The sequence below is a fragment of the Pseudophryne corroboree genome, chromosome 7, assembly GCF_028390025.1.
Source record: "Pseudophryne corroboree isolate aPseCor3 chromosome 7, aPseCor3.hap2, whole genome shotgun sequence".
Taxonomy (NCBI): Eukaryota; Metazoa; Chordata; class Amphibia; order Anura; family Myobatrachidae; genus Pseudophryne; species Pseudophryne corroboree.
The window spans coordinates 502,321,069-502,337,407 of NC_086450.1; the positions used below are offsets into that span (position 1 = coordinate 502,321,069).

Genomic DNA, 16,339 nt, shown 5'->3' on the forward strand with positions numbered 1-16,339 from the left:
TGGTAGCGATAAAACTCATTATCATTGGGTATTTTACATACCTTTTGGTATTAACATCTATCAAAATGTAATCAAAGTGGACAATCAGGATTTTTCAAAGAATAACTTCAGAGCATCACAAAAGAGGCTGCCGAGGCTTCAAGCCCGTCTAATTAGAAGATAAATCATTCTTTGATAGTAATAAGAATCAATTATCAACTATTGTGTTGTTCATAAGATTGAAGCGTCACATACCTCATATTCAACTGATCAGAATTCAGCTACTTCCTATGTTTATAACTTTCAAAAGGAAGGTGAAAACAGCAAGATCCTGTCAAAAATGGACCTAACAAATCAATAGAGAGAGAGAGAGAGAGAGAGAGAGAGAGAGAGAGAGTGATTGGTTATCAACCCCCTCACTATTGTCCTCCATTAGGGAAATACATGGATTGCAATATAACTGTCTAATTAGTCAGTATAAACTGACTTATTGTATACAGAGTCTCCAGACAGAAATACACTATAAATAACCCTAATGATAGCAGGAAACTGCAATAATCAAGCTCTACAATTATATAGGTGTTTGAATGTTTTTAAGGTTATTACAGATAGGATTCTTAAAGCGTCATAACATACCTCATGGGTCAAATGCAAGCATGAAATATAGATACGGGTAAGATGTCCATACAGATTCACACAGGAAAAAACCTAAAGCCCAATACCCACGGGCCGATGCAGGAGAGGTGTGTGCTGAGCGAACCGCTCAGCACACACCTCTCCTGCCGCTCAGCACAGCGCGATCTGTGCTGAGCGTGCGGGGGGAGACGGGGGGGGGGGGGCGCTCATTTCACCCAGCGGGTGAAGTGAGCGACCCACTAGATTGGCCTGCATGCCGAGGGGGCTACACACGGAGCGATCATGCCGATATTCTAAGCAATCTAGTCAGATTGCTTAGAATATCGCTCCGTGAGTACCCCCCTTAAGGGTCAATTAGATAATAACCAATGATTTTAAGTATGGTGGCAATACTGAACTACAAACTGTATCACCTGTCCTCTGTGAAAGTTTAAAAACTGAGACATCATTCATTGCTCACATGCTAACAAACTTATAAGGAATCCAATTCATACTGATTAGACTTCATAGATAAGACATAATGCATGTTCAAAAATCAACCTTAAATGTCACTCCTTTTGTACATAACACTTGGCACTATGTAAGTCTAAATTAAAGACTTATAGGCCCTACACACTGGCCGATATTCTGAAAGATATGAACGATCTCGTTCATAAATGAACGAGAACTCGTTCATATCTTTCAGTGTGGAGGCTCCAGAGATGAACGATGCGCGGCCCCGCGCTCGTTCATCGCTGATCTCCCGTTGGCTGTGCATGCAGGCCAATATGGACGATCTCGTCCATATTTGCCTGCACGTCTATGGAGCCGTGTGACGGGGGGAGTGAAGAAACTTCACTCCCCCCGTCACTGCCCCCCCGCCGCCGGGTTGCTCGTCGGCCGTATCGGCCGTCGGGCACCTCGGCGGCGCATCGCCGAGTGTGTAGGGCCCCTAAGAGGTTGAAACATTAAAGAATTAAGTGCCAATCAGTCTAACCAAGAAAATGTACATATCATAAATTAAATGAAGCCCTCTTCTAAAAGGTATGGAGAAAATCCTTACTTTCCAAACAGACAGCCAGTGGTACTCCAGTGTCCTTGCAATGAACCATGGGAGCTAAACTCAAACTTTTATAGGGGAAGTCTTATGACATAATTTCCCTAATTGGACTAATGGGCATAAAACCTGTGTTAATCTCCTCTAAATGCCAGTTAATTAATCAATTAATTAATCAATTAAATATGTGAAACTGAATTAGTATTTGAGTCATTTTTACTGAAGTGTGATATATGAACCATAAATGGTCTGTGTGCCACTAGTGCAATAATAATATAGTGTACACCTGAATAGTTCAGAGTGACATTGTACCCGACCAATGAAAGTAGTGAGGGGCGGGCCAAGGACCCTGCAAAAAGACTACATACAGCCGTGAGCTAATTAACCAAACTTATCACCTAATCAAGTTAAGTTGTGAACGAGCGTTTCTCTGCTCGTCATTAGTGCCGCAGTCCCGGCTCCAAGGGTTGCCTAGGGAACCTTCCCCGTCCGTCCGCATCACGTGAACCAGTCACGTGGTGCGGAAGTGGGGCGGCTTGCGCTCCAGCGCCATAACAACCAGCGCTGTGCAAAGCCGCCTATGTACTTCCTTAGTAAATGCAATCACCTGCTGTTAATGAGCCAATAGGAAAACGGAAGGCAAAAGGGCCCTACTCACTGGCCGACCCGCCGCCGAGCTGCCCGACGGCGGATACGGCCGACGAGCGACCCGGCGGCGGGGGGGCAGTGACGGGGGGAGTGAAGTTTCTTCACTCCCCCCGTCACGCGGCTGCATTAAAGTGCAGGCAAATATGGACGAGATCGTCCATATTGGCCTGCATGCACAGCCGACGGGAGACCAGCGATGAACGAGCGCGGGGCCGCGCATCGTTCATCTATGGAGCCTCCACACTGAAAGATATGAACGAGTTCTCGTTCATTTATGAACGAGATCGTTCATATCTTTCAGAAAATCGGCCAGTGTGTAGGGCCTATTAGTGAAGTAAAATAACGAAACTAAACGTGTTTATAATCTATTTACAGTGCACAGAAACCAGTTAACCGAAGGAGCCTTAGATGTGGCTAAGTTACTGTTGATAATGTGTGAAACTATTCTAAATGAATTTAAAACAGTGATTATAGAAATATAATGTATTACCTGGCTGGTAATATAGAAACAGTTACGTCTTATTTGACTTTTTTACCGTAGGGGAACCTCTCCAAATAGTGGAGGTGAAAATGTGCCGCTTAATATGCTACTCATACATTAAAGAAATAAGGCTCCATTTGTACAAATAAAGATATAAGTATAATTAATACCACAAATACATTAACTTCCATAGTAAAAATAGACATTCTACAGAATGTATGTTAAATCAATCATCCCGCATAATATTAGTCCCTACAATGCAGTTCTAACGCACAACTCCATATCAAATTTCAGGAAAATATTTATTGCGAAATTACACAGAGTGTAATTTTATATATATATATATATATATATATATACATACATACATTTTTTTTTTAAACTGCAGAGTCTTGGTGTATAAAGCAGAGTAACATAGAATGTGATGGCAAATAAGAACCACTTGGCCCATCTAGTCTGCCCATTTTTTATCCTACATCATACACAACCCACAGTGACCATCATACACAACCAGGGGTAAAAGTGAGCCGGAAAGCGGAACTGCGTTCCGTCAGTTCCACTTCGTTCCGCCTCCTCCGGCTCACCTAACCCGATGTGTGCCCGGCGCCGCACAGGAAGATGCTGGGTGCCCGCTAAGATTGTGTTACCAGCAGGCGCCCAGCTTTCTTTCCATAGTGGAAGCCGGTGGCAGGAGCTCACTACTGAGCTCTGGCTTCCGGCTCCTGGCTCTGTCAGTGTGCGCTATGGGAGAGACGTCATGACATCTCTCCCATAGTGCAGAGGAGCGGACGCCAGGAAGACTGCAGCGGTCGGACGTGGGAGCGGGGCTCGGTGAGTATGGTGTGTTGTTTTTTTGTGTGTGAGTGCTTTTACTGGGGGCAAACTACAAAGGTGTATTACTATTGATGGCATAACTACAGGGGCATTACTACTTGGGGGCAAACTACAGGGGGGCTAAACTACAGGGGGGGGCAATCTACAGGGGGGCATTACTACAAGGGGGCTAAACTACTGGGGGCATAACTGCAGGGGCTAAAAAACTACAGGGGGGGCCAAACTACATGGGGAAAACTACATGAGGGCTAAACTACTGGGGGCATAACCACTGGGGGCTAAACTACAGGAGGTATAACTACAGGGGCATAACTACTGGGGCTAAATGACTGGGGGCATTACTACAGGCGACATTACTACTGGGGGGCAATACTACACGGGCATTACAATTAAGGGCATTACTACTGGGGGCCCTTCTAATGAGGGCATTGTAAAGGAGGCCTTCATAAGGGGCATCACTCCTGGGGACATAAGGGGCACTACTACTGGGGGCATTGCAACAGGGGCACCACTACTATGGCATACTTGCCTACTTTAGAAAACTAGTTTCAAGGAGATTCTGGATGGTACAAGAGTTTTCACGATGCACCGCTGAGGGAGTGGGTCAGGCTCCGCCTAAAGGGCGTGTCTAGCTCCACCTGTGGGCGGGTCTATTGTCACTTATTGTTATAACCTTCACTGTTAGGGCACAGAGGGGTCAGTGCCACCCTACACACACCCACAGGGGTCAGTGCCACCCTAAACATACAGCCTACACAAACACACACATAGAAACATAGAAAGTGACGGCAGATAAGAACCACTTGGCCTATCTGGTCTGCCCATGTACACGCACACACTGGGGAGTCAATTAACCTACCAATATAGTGTTGGATTGTGGGAGGAAACCATAGTAACCAAAGGATATCCACGCAAGTATGGGGAGAACATACAAACTCAACATAGTTAGGGCCATGGTTGGAATCAAATCCATGACCTTAGTGCTGTGAGTAATGCCAACCGTTACACAGCCTGTACTACCCTTACAACATCTGTACTGCCCCAAGCTGGACAGTCTGTGGGCAATTTAATTGTGTCTACCATTGTCCACGGCAATGTCTAGCAGGGAGTTAAGTGTCTGTCTCCACTGATGGGATTTTATGCAAAATACATTCTCCTGCAGGACAAACCAGAGCTGCAGCTGCACCAAATCTAAATGACACCCTGCCAGGGTGTGTAGTAATTACCAAGAGACCATACACAGGGCAAAAGGCAGTGATATGGGGTGAGGGAGGTTGAACAGACAGGGACAAGTCAATTGACTGTGAGTGAAAGGGAAAGTTGAAGGGTGAGGAGGGCGAGGGAGAGGAGGAGGAGTGGTGGGGGGCAGAGCTGGCCCTAACCAATATGATGCCCTAGGCAAGATTTTGGCTGGTGCCCCGTAGCACCACCGCTAGTTCCGCCTCTGACCCTGCACCCCTTCCCCAGCACCATCACCCCCTCACCCATAGCAGTCCTTATTTTGGTGTTACTACCCCCTATTTTTTTTTAAATAGAAACAGTGCGCCCATTTGGCGCACAGCCCAAAAAGGGGTGTGTTTTTGCTGGGAAGAGGAATGGCCCCACAATAGTACCCTCAATTCAAATTACTCCACACAGTAGTACAACTTTATTCACATTTTATCATGCAATAGTGTCCCTTATTCACATTACATTGCACAGTAGTACCACTTTACCTCATATACGTTACTCCTCACAGTAGTGCCCCTTATTCACGTTACATCACACTGAGTTGACCCTTATTCACATTACACCATGCCAATTGCTCTTTATTCATATTAGACCACACAGTAGTGCCCTTTCTATATATAACACCAGACAGTAGAGCACCTTATACACATAATGACACACATTAGTAATGCATTTATACACATAATACCACACAGTAATGTCCCTTACACATATGACACACATTATTGATGTCCTTATAAACATAATGCACCTTGCACATTATGCCAACCTGTATTAATGCCCTTTTACACATAATGTCCCTTACACATATGCCACACATTATTAATGCCCTTATACACATAATGACACACGTAGTGCCCCTTACACATACTGTATGGTGCACATCATTAATGCCCTTATGCACATAATGACACACATAGTGCCCCACACACATTTGCTGCACATTATTAATGCAGTTAAACACATGACACACTTAATGCCCCTTACACATATGCCAAACACTACTGCACAACCAACCCACCTGCACGCAGCACTCACACGGCTGCTAACACTGTGACCTCTGCCTCTGCTTGGATACAGATGTGTCCTCATACTTCTTGCCTCAATACGCCATGCAGCAGGAGATGCCTGGCGTGAGTCCGCTGGCAGCTCTGCTTATGTCGGCGCCTTTTTTATGAAAATGCATTTTATTTTTATTACTGTGTGGCTAGGATGCACAAGCAGCTTCTGCTAATTAAAATTATATGCAGCATGCCTATATACTGTGTGAGACTGTGGCTGTATCTGCATATGAAATGCTACACACAGAATATAGGCATGCCGCATATCATTTTAATCAGCAGAAGCTGCTGGTGCCCCTAGGCATACCAGATGCCCTAGGCAATTGCCTAGTTTGCCTATGCCTATGGCCGGCTCTGGTGGGGGGTGTTGGGCAGCAATAACCAGAGATTGAGGTCTGTGAAAGAGACTGATTACTGTCATCTTGCTGCGTGTGGGCTGGAGTCCTCTTTCAGCAGTGCAGGCAGTGTGACCGTGAGACTGTACCTTAGAATGCAGTCCACCGCCAGCTCCTGTGCTTCTCCCCCTCCCGTAATTGTAATGAGTGGAAGGTAGGGCAGCAGGGAAGGCATCCAGGAAGATCGGTTTTGTGAGGTGGACGTCCCGACCTCGGCACTGCACTGTGCAGTTACCCGCAACCCTGCTGTAGCTCCTGTCATCTACTTGGCTTGCTTCCTGGTCAGGTGGTAATGTGATAGATAGAGGTGGGTGGGGGAAGCAGTAGGCTGGGGTAGGGGCTTACGGCTGGTGCAAGTGAGAGGGTCCCGGAGCACATGACGTACTATCGTCATGCCTCTCTCCCTTCACTCACGAGTCCTCATCATGACAACCCATGCGGGTCCCGCACCCTCCATTCTGGACTCGCGCATGCGCAATCCACAGTTTCAGCGGCAGCGCAAAAAACAAACAAACGGGAGGATGCAGAGGTTTAGCGGGGCAGCGGGAGGCTTATTCAAAAAACGGGAGCCTCCCGCTGAATGCGGGAGGGTAGGCAACCCTGTACTATGGGCTCTATATAAGGGGCACTACCAGTACAGTGGGCATTGTATAAGGGGCGCTACTGCTGTGGGCATTATGTGTATTACGGGTGCTACTACTGTGGGCATTATTACTATTGACTACACCCCTTTTTTTAGACCACACCCCTTTTTGGGGACAAAACATAAAATGTGCGCCTGGTGGAGAGGGGGGGGGGGCGGTCTGTCACTGAGCCATGATGGAATGTATAATACTTGGTGAAGACAAAACAGAGCTCAGGACGTCCTCATACAAGCTATTTGTTTTTCTTTACTTTCCACTTTAAGGAAGAATAATTTCAAGTCATGTCACAACAGCAGAATCTGTTCCTAGTGCTGGAAAATGTGTCTGCGGGAGGTTTGGCCCAGAGAGGCTAGGAAAGCGCAGCCAATACTTAGAGAGGAACCGCCTGTGTATGTAGGCCCTCATTCCGAGTTGTTCGCTCGCTAGCTGCTTTTAGCAGCATTGCACACGCTAGGCCGCCGCCCTCTGGGAGTCTATCTTAGCTTAGCAGAAGTGCGAACGAAAGATTAGCAGAACTGCACGAAAATCTTTTCCTGCAGTTTCTGAGTAGCTCCAGACCTACTCCTAGACTGCGATCACCTCAGTCCGTTTAGTTCCTGGTTTGACGTCACAAACACGCCCTGCGTTCGGCCAGCCACTCCCCCGTTTCTCCAGCCACTCCTGCGTTTTAGCCTGACACGCCTGCATTTTTTTTAGCACACTCCTGGAAAACGCTCAGTTACCACCCAGAAACACCCACTTCCTCTCAATCACTCACCAATCAATCAGCAGTGTGAATGAAAAGCGTCGCTCGCCCCTGTGTAAAATTGCTTAGTTTTGTGTGAAATTACTTGGCGCGTGCGCCCTGCGGCCCATACGCATGCACACAAACACAACAGCCGATTTTTAGCCTGATCGCTATGCTGCGAAAAACGGCAGCAAGCGATCAACTCGGAATGAGGGGCCGTAGATCCCCTCTGGCCCATTTATCACTGCTTAGTAAATCTCTCCCAGTATCTGTAATACCTCAAGGGCATCTGCAGAGGCACCTGGGCCTGAATTTATCTTATTTCTAGTGTAACGCCATCAAATAACTGTATCATGGGCCTAATTCAGACCTGATCGCTCGCTACGAGTTTTTTGCAGTCCTGCGTTCGCATAGTCGCAGCCTATGGGGGGAGTGTATTTTCGCTGTGCAAGTGTGTGAACGCATGTGTAGCAGAGCTGTACAAACAGAACTTATGCAGTGTCTGCGCAGCCCAGGACTTACTCAGCCGCTGCGATCACCTCAGCCTGTCCGGGACCGGAATTGACGCTAGGATCCCTCCCTGCAAACGCTTGGACACTCCTGCGTTTTTCCAACCACTCCCAGAAAACGGTCAGTTGCCACCCACAAACGCCCTCTTCCTGTCAATCTCCTTGCGATCGCCCGTGCGAACGGATCCTTCGCACAAACCCATCGTTGAGCGGCGATTCGCTTTGCACCCGTACGACGCGCCTGCGCATTGCGGTGCATACACATGTGCAGTTTAGATCTGATCGCAGCGCTGTACGAAAACGCAGCCTAGCGATCAGGTCTGAATTACCCCCATGTCTTTAAAGTGGACCCATCACATACATACAGCAGAGGCAGTTTTGCGGGTCACAGCTGGGTCTGATCCAATATTTCTAATAAGACTTGCCAATTGCAGGAGTTAATATTGCTTATACCCCTTTTCCACTAGCTCCTTAAAACACGGGTAAATGCGCGGGGGCGCGCATTTACCCGTGTTTTTCCCTAGTGGAAACGGGTCCCCCGGGAAATTCCCGGATCAAGTGATCCGGGAATCCTACCCTGGTAGCTAGCCGGGTTGAACACGTGTTCAACCCGGCTAGCTGTCTAGTGTGAACGGGAGCCGTGTCGAGGCGACACGGCTCCCATTCACAATGCATAGGGAGGGCGGCGCTGGGAGATCATGTGATCTCCCAGCGCCACCCCTGCCGCGTCACTAGCGTGTCACCAAGCCGGCAATTGCCGGGTTGGTGAGCGCTGTCTGCAGGGGGCTGTAGCACGGGTCGCAGCCGTGTCAGGCGACACGGCTGCGACCCGTGCTACTCTAGTGGAAAAGGGGTATTAGTAATAATAGTATACAGTGTTTTGGGGGTCTATTTACTAAGCCTTGGAAGGAGATAAAGTACCAGCCAATCAGCTCCTAACTGCCATGTCACAGGCTGGGTTTGAAACATGACAGTTAGAAGCTGATTGGCTGGTGCTTTATCACCTTCCACTATGTAACGATATCTGAACAGTCCTGGCCTCACCCGGCTCCAGTTTATACCAACACTGCCCTGTACGTAGATAAACAAAGGCAGGCAACCCTGCAGAAAGGTGACACCGACCGCAGTACAGCAGTCAGCAGTCAGCAATACCATGGGGATTATTAATTTGTGAAGGAGAGAAAATGAGACACGGTGAGTTCACGGCGTCTTTTCTCATACGTCCTAGAGGATGCTGGGGACGACATCAAGACCATGGGGTATAGAATGGATCCGCAGGAGACATGGGCACTCTAAAGACTTTTCATTGGGTGTGAACTGGCCCCTCCCTCTATACCCCTCCTCCAGATCCCTGTTTTAGAAATGTGCCCAGGCAGACTGGATGCACTCTGAGGAGCTCTACTGAGTTTCTCTGAAAAGACTTATGTTAGGTTTTTCATTTTCAGGGAGATCTGCTGGCAACAGTCTCCCTGCTTCGTGGGACTGAGGGGGCAGAAGCAGAACCAACTTCCTCAGAGTTTCATGACTCTGCTTCTGGCTGACAGGACACCATTAGCTTCTGAAGGGAACTGAACGCTAGCCGTGTCTAGATGCTCACTCCCACAACACGCCGTCACCCCCCTCACAGAGCCAGAAGTCAGAAGACAGGTGAGTATGAGAAGAATGAACTTCAGTCAAGTAAGTGACGGCTGAGGTGCGGCGCGGCTGGCGAGAGCGCAGCGCGCCATTGCTGCCCACACACAAGCACTGCAGGGTGCGGGGGGGGGGGGGGGGCGCCCTGGGCAGCAAGAAAAATACCTCAAACTGGCTAAAAGGGGGCATAAGATGCCCAGGCACAGCCCTACCACCGCCAGTATAAATATTATGAAAAGTTTCTGAGGTAAAAAGGGCAGAGCTTCTTCCTCAGGCAGCCAGCACACTACTCCGCACCATTTTCTCTCTCTCACCAGGCTGCAGAGAACACGCTGGTCCTCTCCTCCACTTCTGACAAGTACAGGGTGCTATTAAGGGGGGGCACAAAGCGATTGTGGTGCATTTGATAGTGTATATTACTATTTAAAAGTGCTTTTGGGCTGTGGACATACTGTGTTCACAGGCAATACTGGCGCTGGGTTTGTGAACTGGCTGCTCCTATCCTGTGTCCCCCTGACAGATTTTACTGTGGGTCTGTCCCCAAAATAAGTCCCAGTGTGTCTGTGAGTGTGGTGTACACGTGTGAGGCATGTCTGAGGCAGGGAGTTCCTCCCCAGAGGAAGCCATTTTAGGGACACAGAGTTGTAATGTGGTGGCACTACTGGCACACCAAGAGCCTGCATGGGTGAAAGAGCTACGTGACAGTATGCATCTGATTAACCGTAGATTGGATAAGTCTGAATCTAAGGCTGCATGGTGGAGAAAATCTGTGTAAGATGTGATTTTTCAGGATGCTGTTATCCCTTATGCGGGCGGCCCCTCTGGGTCACATAAGAGACCATTTGCAAATGTTGTAAACACTGATACCAACACGGATTCTGATTCTTGTGTCGACAATAGTGAATCCAGAGAAATAGATCATAAATTGGCAAAAAGTATACAATATATGATTGTGGCTATAAGGGACGTGTTGGAGGTTACAGAAAGCACTCCTGTACCCCAGGAGAAAGCTTATTTATGTAAGGAAAAGAAATCCAAAGTCACGTTCCCTCCTTCACATGAACTAAATGCTCTGTTTGAAGGGATGTGGGTGAATCCTGATAAAAAATTTCGTATTCCCAAAAGGATTCACATAGCTTATCCTTTCCCGGTTGAAGACAGGAAAAAATGGGAGTTGCCCCCTGTGTTAGACAGTGCACTTTCCAGGTTGACAAAGAAGGTAATTCTCCCTGCTCCTGGCACGGCTTCTCTTAAAGAGCCGGCAGACCGCAAAATGGAAACGACATTGAAATCCATTTATGTTACCAATGGTACACTGCTCAGGCCCACTATTGCCTGCGCATGGGTGAGTCGCGCTGTTGAAAAATGGTCAGAAAGCGTGTCATCAGAAATTGACACGATTGATAAAGATGAGATACTCCTTAAGTTAGGGAATATCAAGGACGTTGCCGCCTACATGCTGGAAGCAATGAAGGATATTGGACTCTTGAGTTCACAAGCCGCTACCATGGCAGTATCGGCTAGGCGGGCGTTATGGATTCGCCAGTTGAACGCGGATGCAGATTCCAAAAGAAACACGGAGGCTCTCCCATATAAAGGTGAAGCCTTATTTGGCGATGGCCTGGATGCGTTAGTCTCGGCGGCTACCACAGGTAAGTCAACATTTTTGCCCTCTGCACCGGCAAAAAAGACCTATCACCCGCAAATGCAGTCCTTTCGGCATACAAAAAGACGAGAGGTTCCCCCTTCTTTGCAGGAAGGGGAAATGGAAAGAAGCCCACACCGGCTCCAGGTTCCCAAGAGCAAAAGTCTACCCCTAATTCTGCCAAATCCCCAGCATGACGCTGGAACTCCCTTGCAGGAGGCCGCTCGGGTGGGGGTACGTCTCAAACTCTACAGCAAGGATTGGATTCTGTCTGGCCTGGACCCCTGGATGTTGCAAATAGTATCCTAGGGATACAAACTAGAGTTTCAAGACGTTCCCCCATGCCGATTTTTCAAATCGACCTTGCCAGCTTCTCCGCCAGAGAGAGAAGCAGTAACAGCGGCAATCCAAAAAATTATGTCAAGACCAGGTCATAGTCCTGGTACCGTTGTCACAACAAGGGCGGGGTTTTTATTCAAGCCTTTTTGTTGTTCCGAAGCCAGACGGCTCGGTCAGACCGATCCTAAATCTAAAAAATCTGAATTTCTTACTGAAAAGGTTTAAGTTCAAGATGGAATCACTTCGGGCGGTGATTGCCAGTCTGGAGGAGGGGGACTACTTTGTGTCGGTGGACATAAAGGATGCTTAACTGCATGTTCCCATTTATCCTCCTCACCAGGCTTATCTGAGATTCGCGATTCAGGATTGCCATTACCAATTCCAGACGTTACCTTTCGGTCTCTCTACAGCGTCGAGGGTATTCACCAAGGGGATGGCGGAGATGATGGTCCTCCTTTGTCAGAAAGGAGTCAATATAATCCCTTATCTGGACGACCTCCTGAAAAAGACGAGATCCAGGGAGCAGTTATTACAAAACATATCCCTCTCCCTGTCAATACTCCAACAACACGGGTGGATCATAAATTACCCAAAGTCACAGTTGGAACCGACGACAAGGTTGTCTTTCCTCGGGATGATTCTGGACACAGAAGTTCAGAGAGTATTTCTTCCGCTGGAAAAGGCTCTGGAAGTCCAGAAAATGGTAAAACAGATATTGAAACCATCAAGTGTGTCGATCCATCAGTGCATTCGGTTGTTGGGGAAGATGGTGGCGGCCTACGAGGCCATACAGTTTGGCAGGTGCCATGCCAGAGTATTCCAGTGGGACCTGTTGGACAAGTGGTCGGGGTCACACCTACACATGCACAGAAGGATAATCCTGTCGTCAAAAAACAGGACTTCACTCCTGTGGTGGTTGCACAGCTCTCACCTGCTAGAGGGACGCAGGTTCGGGATTCAGGACTGGGTCCTATTAACCACGGATGCAAGTCTCTGAGGCTGGGGAGCAATCTCTCAGGGAGAAAACTTCCAGGGACGTTGGTCACATCAGGAAGCCTGCCTTCACATAAACGTGCTGGAGCTAAGAGCCATTTACAACGGCCTTCAACAAGCAGTACATCTTCTTCAAGACCGTCCTGTGCAGATCCAGGCGGACAATGTAACAGCAGTCGCATACATAAACAGGCAGGACGGAACGAAAAAAAGCAGAGCGGCAATGGCAGAGGCGACAAAAATCCTCCGCTGGGCAGAAAAACATCTACAAGCTCTGTCAGCAATATTCATTCCGGGAGTAGACAACTGGGAAGCAGACTTCCTCAGCAGACACGATCTCCATCCAGGAGAGTGGGGCCTCCACCAAGAAGTCTTCGCAGAGGTGACAAGTCTTTGGGGAGTTCCTCAAATAGACATGATGGCGTCTCGTCTCAACAAGAAGCTTCAGAGATACTGTTCCAGGTCGAGAGACCCTCAAACAGTAGCAGTGGATGCACTGGTGACCCAGTGGGTGTTTCCGTCAGTGTATGTTTTCCCTCCACTTCCGCTGATCCCAAAAGTACTCAGGATCATAAGAAAGACAAGGGTTCGAGCAATCTTCATTGCCCCAGGCTGGCCAAGAAGGGCTTGGTACCCAGATCTTCAGCAGTTACTCATAGAAGATCCTCGGCCTCTTCCTCCTCGGGAGGACCTGCTGCAGCAGGGGCCGTGTGTGTACCAAGACTTACCGCGGCTACGTTTGACGGCATGGCTGTTGAGCGCCATATCCTAGCCAGGAAGGGTATTCCTAAGGAGGTCATCCCCACCCTTATTCAGGCCAGAAAGGGAGTAACGTCAAAACATTACCACCGTATTTGGAGAAAATATGTGTCTTGGTGTGAATCCAAGAAAGCTCCTACGGAAGAGTTTCACTTAGGACGTTTTCTCCATTTTGTGCAGGATGGTGTGGAGACGGGCCTACGATTGGGATCAATCAAGGTCCAAATTTCGGCCTTGTCAGTGTTCTTCCAAAAACAATTGGCCTCTCTTCCAGAGGTTCAGACCTTCGTGAAAGGGGTTCTGCACATTCAGCCTCCATTCGTGCCTCCAGTGGCACCATGGGACCTTAACGTGGTATTGCCGTTCCTTCAATCGGAATGGTTTGAGCCTCTACAAAAGATAGAGTTGAAGTTTCTCACTTGGAAAGTGGTGATGCTTTTGGCATTGGCATCCGCAAGGCGGGTGTCTGAATTAGGGGCCTTTTCTCACAAGAGCCCTTACCTGATTTTCCATGAAGATAGGGCAGAGTTGCGAACTCGCCAACATTTTCTTCCTAAGGTGGTTTCTGCTTTTCACATAAACCAGCCTATTGTGGTGCCAGTAGTTACTGACACATTCACTGATTCAAAGTCTCTAGATGTGGTTAGAGCTTTGAAAATCTATGTTGCTCGAACAGCTCGTATACGGAAAACAGAGGCTCTGTTTGTCCTGTATGATCACAACAAGATTGGCTGTCCTGCTTCCAAGCAGACTATTGCACGTTGGATTAGAAATACGATTCAGCAAGCTCATACTACGGCTGGATTCCCGTTACCGACGTCGGTAAAGGCCCACTCCACTAGGAAGGTGGGCTCATCCCGGGCGGCTGCCCGGGGGTTATCGGCATTACAACTTTGCCGAGCAGCTACTTGGTCAGGGTCAAACACATTTGCTAAGTTCTACAAGTTTGACAACTTGGCCGATGAGGACCTAAAGTTTGGTCAATCGGTGCTGCAGGGTCATCCGCACTCTCCCGCCCGTACTGGAGCTTTGGTATAGACCCCATGGTCTTGATGTCGTCCCCAGCATCCTCTAGGACGTATGAGAAAATAGGATTTTGATAACCTACCGGTAAATCCTTTTCTCCTAGTCCGTAGAGGATACTGGGCGCCCGTCCCAGTGCGTACTTTACCTGCAGTTTAGTTATTACAGTTACACAAGTTGTGTTATATTAGTTTCAGCATGTTGCTGCAATTAGTTCATGCCTGTTGGCGTGTGTTATGTTGAAAGCCATGTGTGCGGCATGGTTGAGGGTGAGAGTTGGTAGATATCTCACCACTAGTTAATAATTCCTTTCCTCGAAATGTCAGTCTCCCTGGGCACAGTTCCTACAACTGGGGTCTGGAGGAGGGGCATAGAGGGAGGGGCCAGTTCACACCCAATGAAAAGTCTTTAAAGTGCCCATGTCTCCTGCGGATCCCGTCTATACCCCATGGTCTTGATGTCATCCCCAGCATCCTCTACGGACTAGGAGAAAAGGATTTACCGGTAGGTTATCAAAATCCTATTTTTTTCACGCATCCCCAAGGCAAGTCTGATTTTTCCTAAAATTGTTATATTTAGGAAAAATTAGCGGGACTTGCTCTAAGCAGAAAACCCTACATGCATATTTTTTTTTACTCAGTTACCACGGGTATCGGGAGAGCGCATTCCCGAGGTAATCCAAAATTGGGCATGAGGTTCATGAGGTTTTTTTTTTTTTTGCAGGATAAACCTCACACCCAACTGGATACCCCACCGTATATGATAGATGTAGGAAACTGCTGGACTAAAGTCTTCAAAGGAGCTGGATGTGGTTCTTCTTAGTTATTATTAAAATATGCTCCTGGGGAAGTGGGTGGGATGCGGGAGGGTGCCCTGATCTCAGAGGGAACTCCTCAAAATTCAGTTTCCTTTACATTCAAAACGTCCCCCCCACCCCCCCATCCTTCACCTCTATAACATATCTCTTTCCTTCCCCATCACATATCACCTCTCACCTCTCTCTTATACATATTGGTCAGACATTGTGGCAGTTCATTCAGACCTGGACAAAGCCACGCGTCTGTACGCAGCGGCTGCATCCGGGGGGCTCTGTGCACGCACACCGACCGCAGCGCACGAGCATGCAGCCGCAAAGTGACTGACAGCGGCAACAATCAGGAGGAGGGGGGGGACGTTGTGGGGGCGTCGTGAGCCAAACGGGTGTGTTGGCAGCATTTTCGGGGTGGATGCGTGACATCACATGCAGCCGCTCCGATAAAAAATGGCGCAGGCAGGGGCCCTAAATAAACTCCCTCACCAGCGCAATCTCTTATATAGAAAAAGGGAAAATCACAGATCAAATAGGGGATCATTATTCACCATGGGGGATGCACCAGAAACCGCCAGTGCCGTAACTAGACATTTTAGCGCTGTGTGCAAGAAACGGCATCGGCGCCCCCCCCCACCTCTATGCAAAACAGGGGCAGTGTGGGCCGTAGGCGCGCACAAAAATATATAGGGACGTGGCTTCATGGGGAAGGGGTGTGGCCACAAAATAATACAAATTCATATAACTGCACAGTAGTCTCCATTATTCAAATTACGCCGCACAGTGGCGCCACTACACCAGGTAGAGCCCCTTTTACACATTACAGCGGACAGATTCCCCTTTTTACACATTACGGCAGACAGCGTCCCCTTTTTCACATATTACGGCAGACAGCGTCCCCCTTTTACACATTACGGCAGACAGAGTCCACCTTTTACACGTTACGGCAGACAGCGTCCC

General features: G+C 48.3%; 1 long non-coding RNA gene across 1 annotated transcript in view; it reads left to right on the top strand.

The window, feature by feature from the left end:
- The first annotated feature begins 9,200 nt into the window (after positions 1-9,200).
- LOC134943938 (uncharacterized) overlaps positions 9,201-16,339 on the top strand; it is a 33,719-nt gene continuing 26,580 nt past the window's right edge. The window contains exon 1 of the long non-coding RNA XR_010181834.1: positions 9,201-9,374. This is a non-coding gene — a long non-coding RNA (uncharacterized LOC134943938). The remainder of the gene's footprint in view (positions 9,375-16,339) is intronic.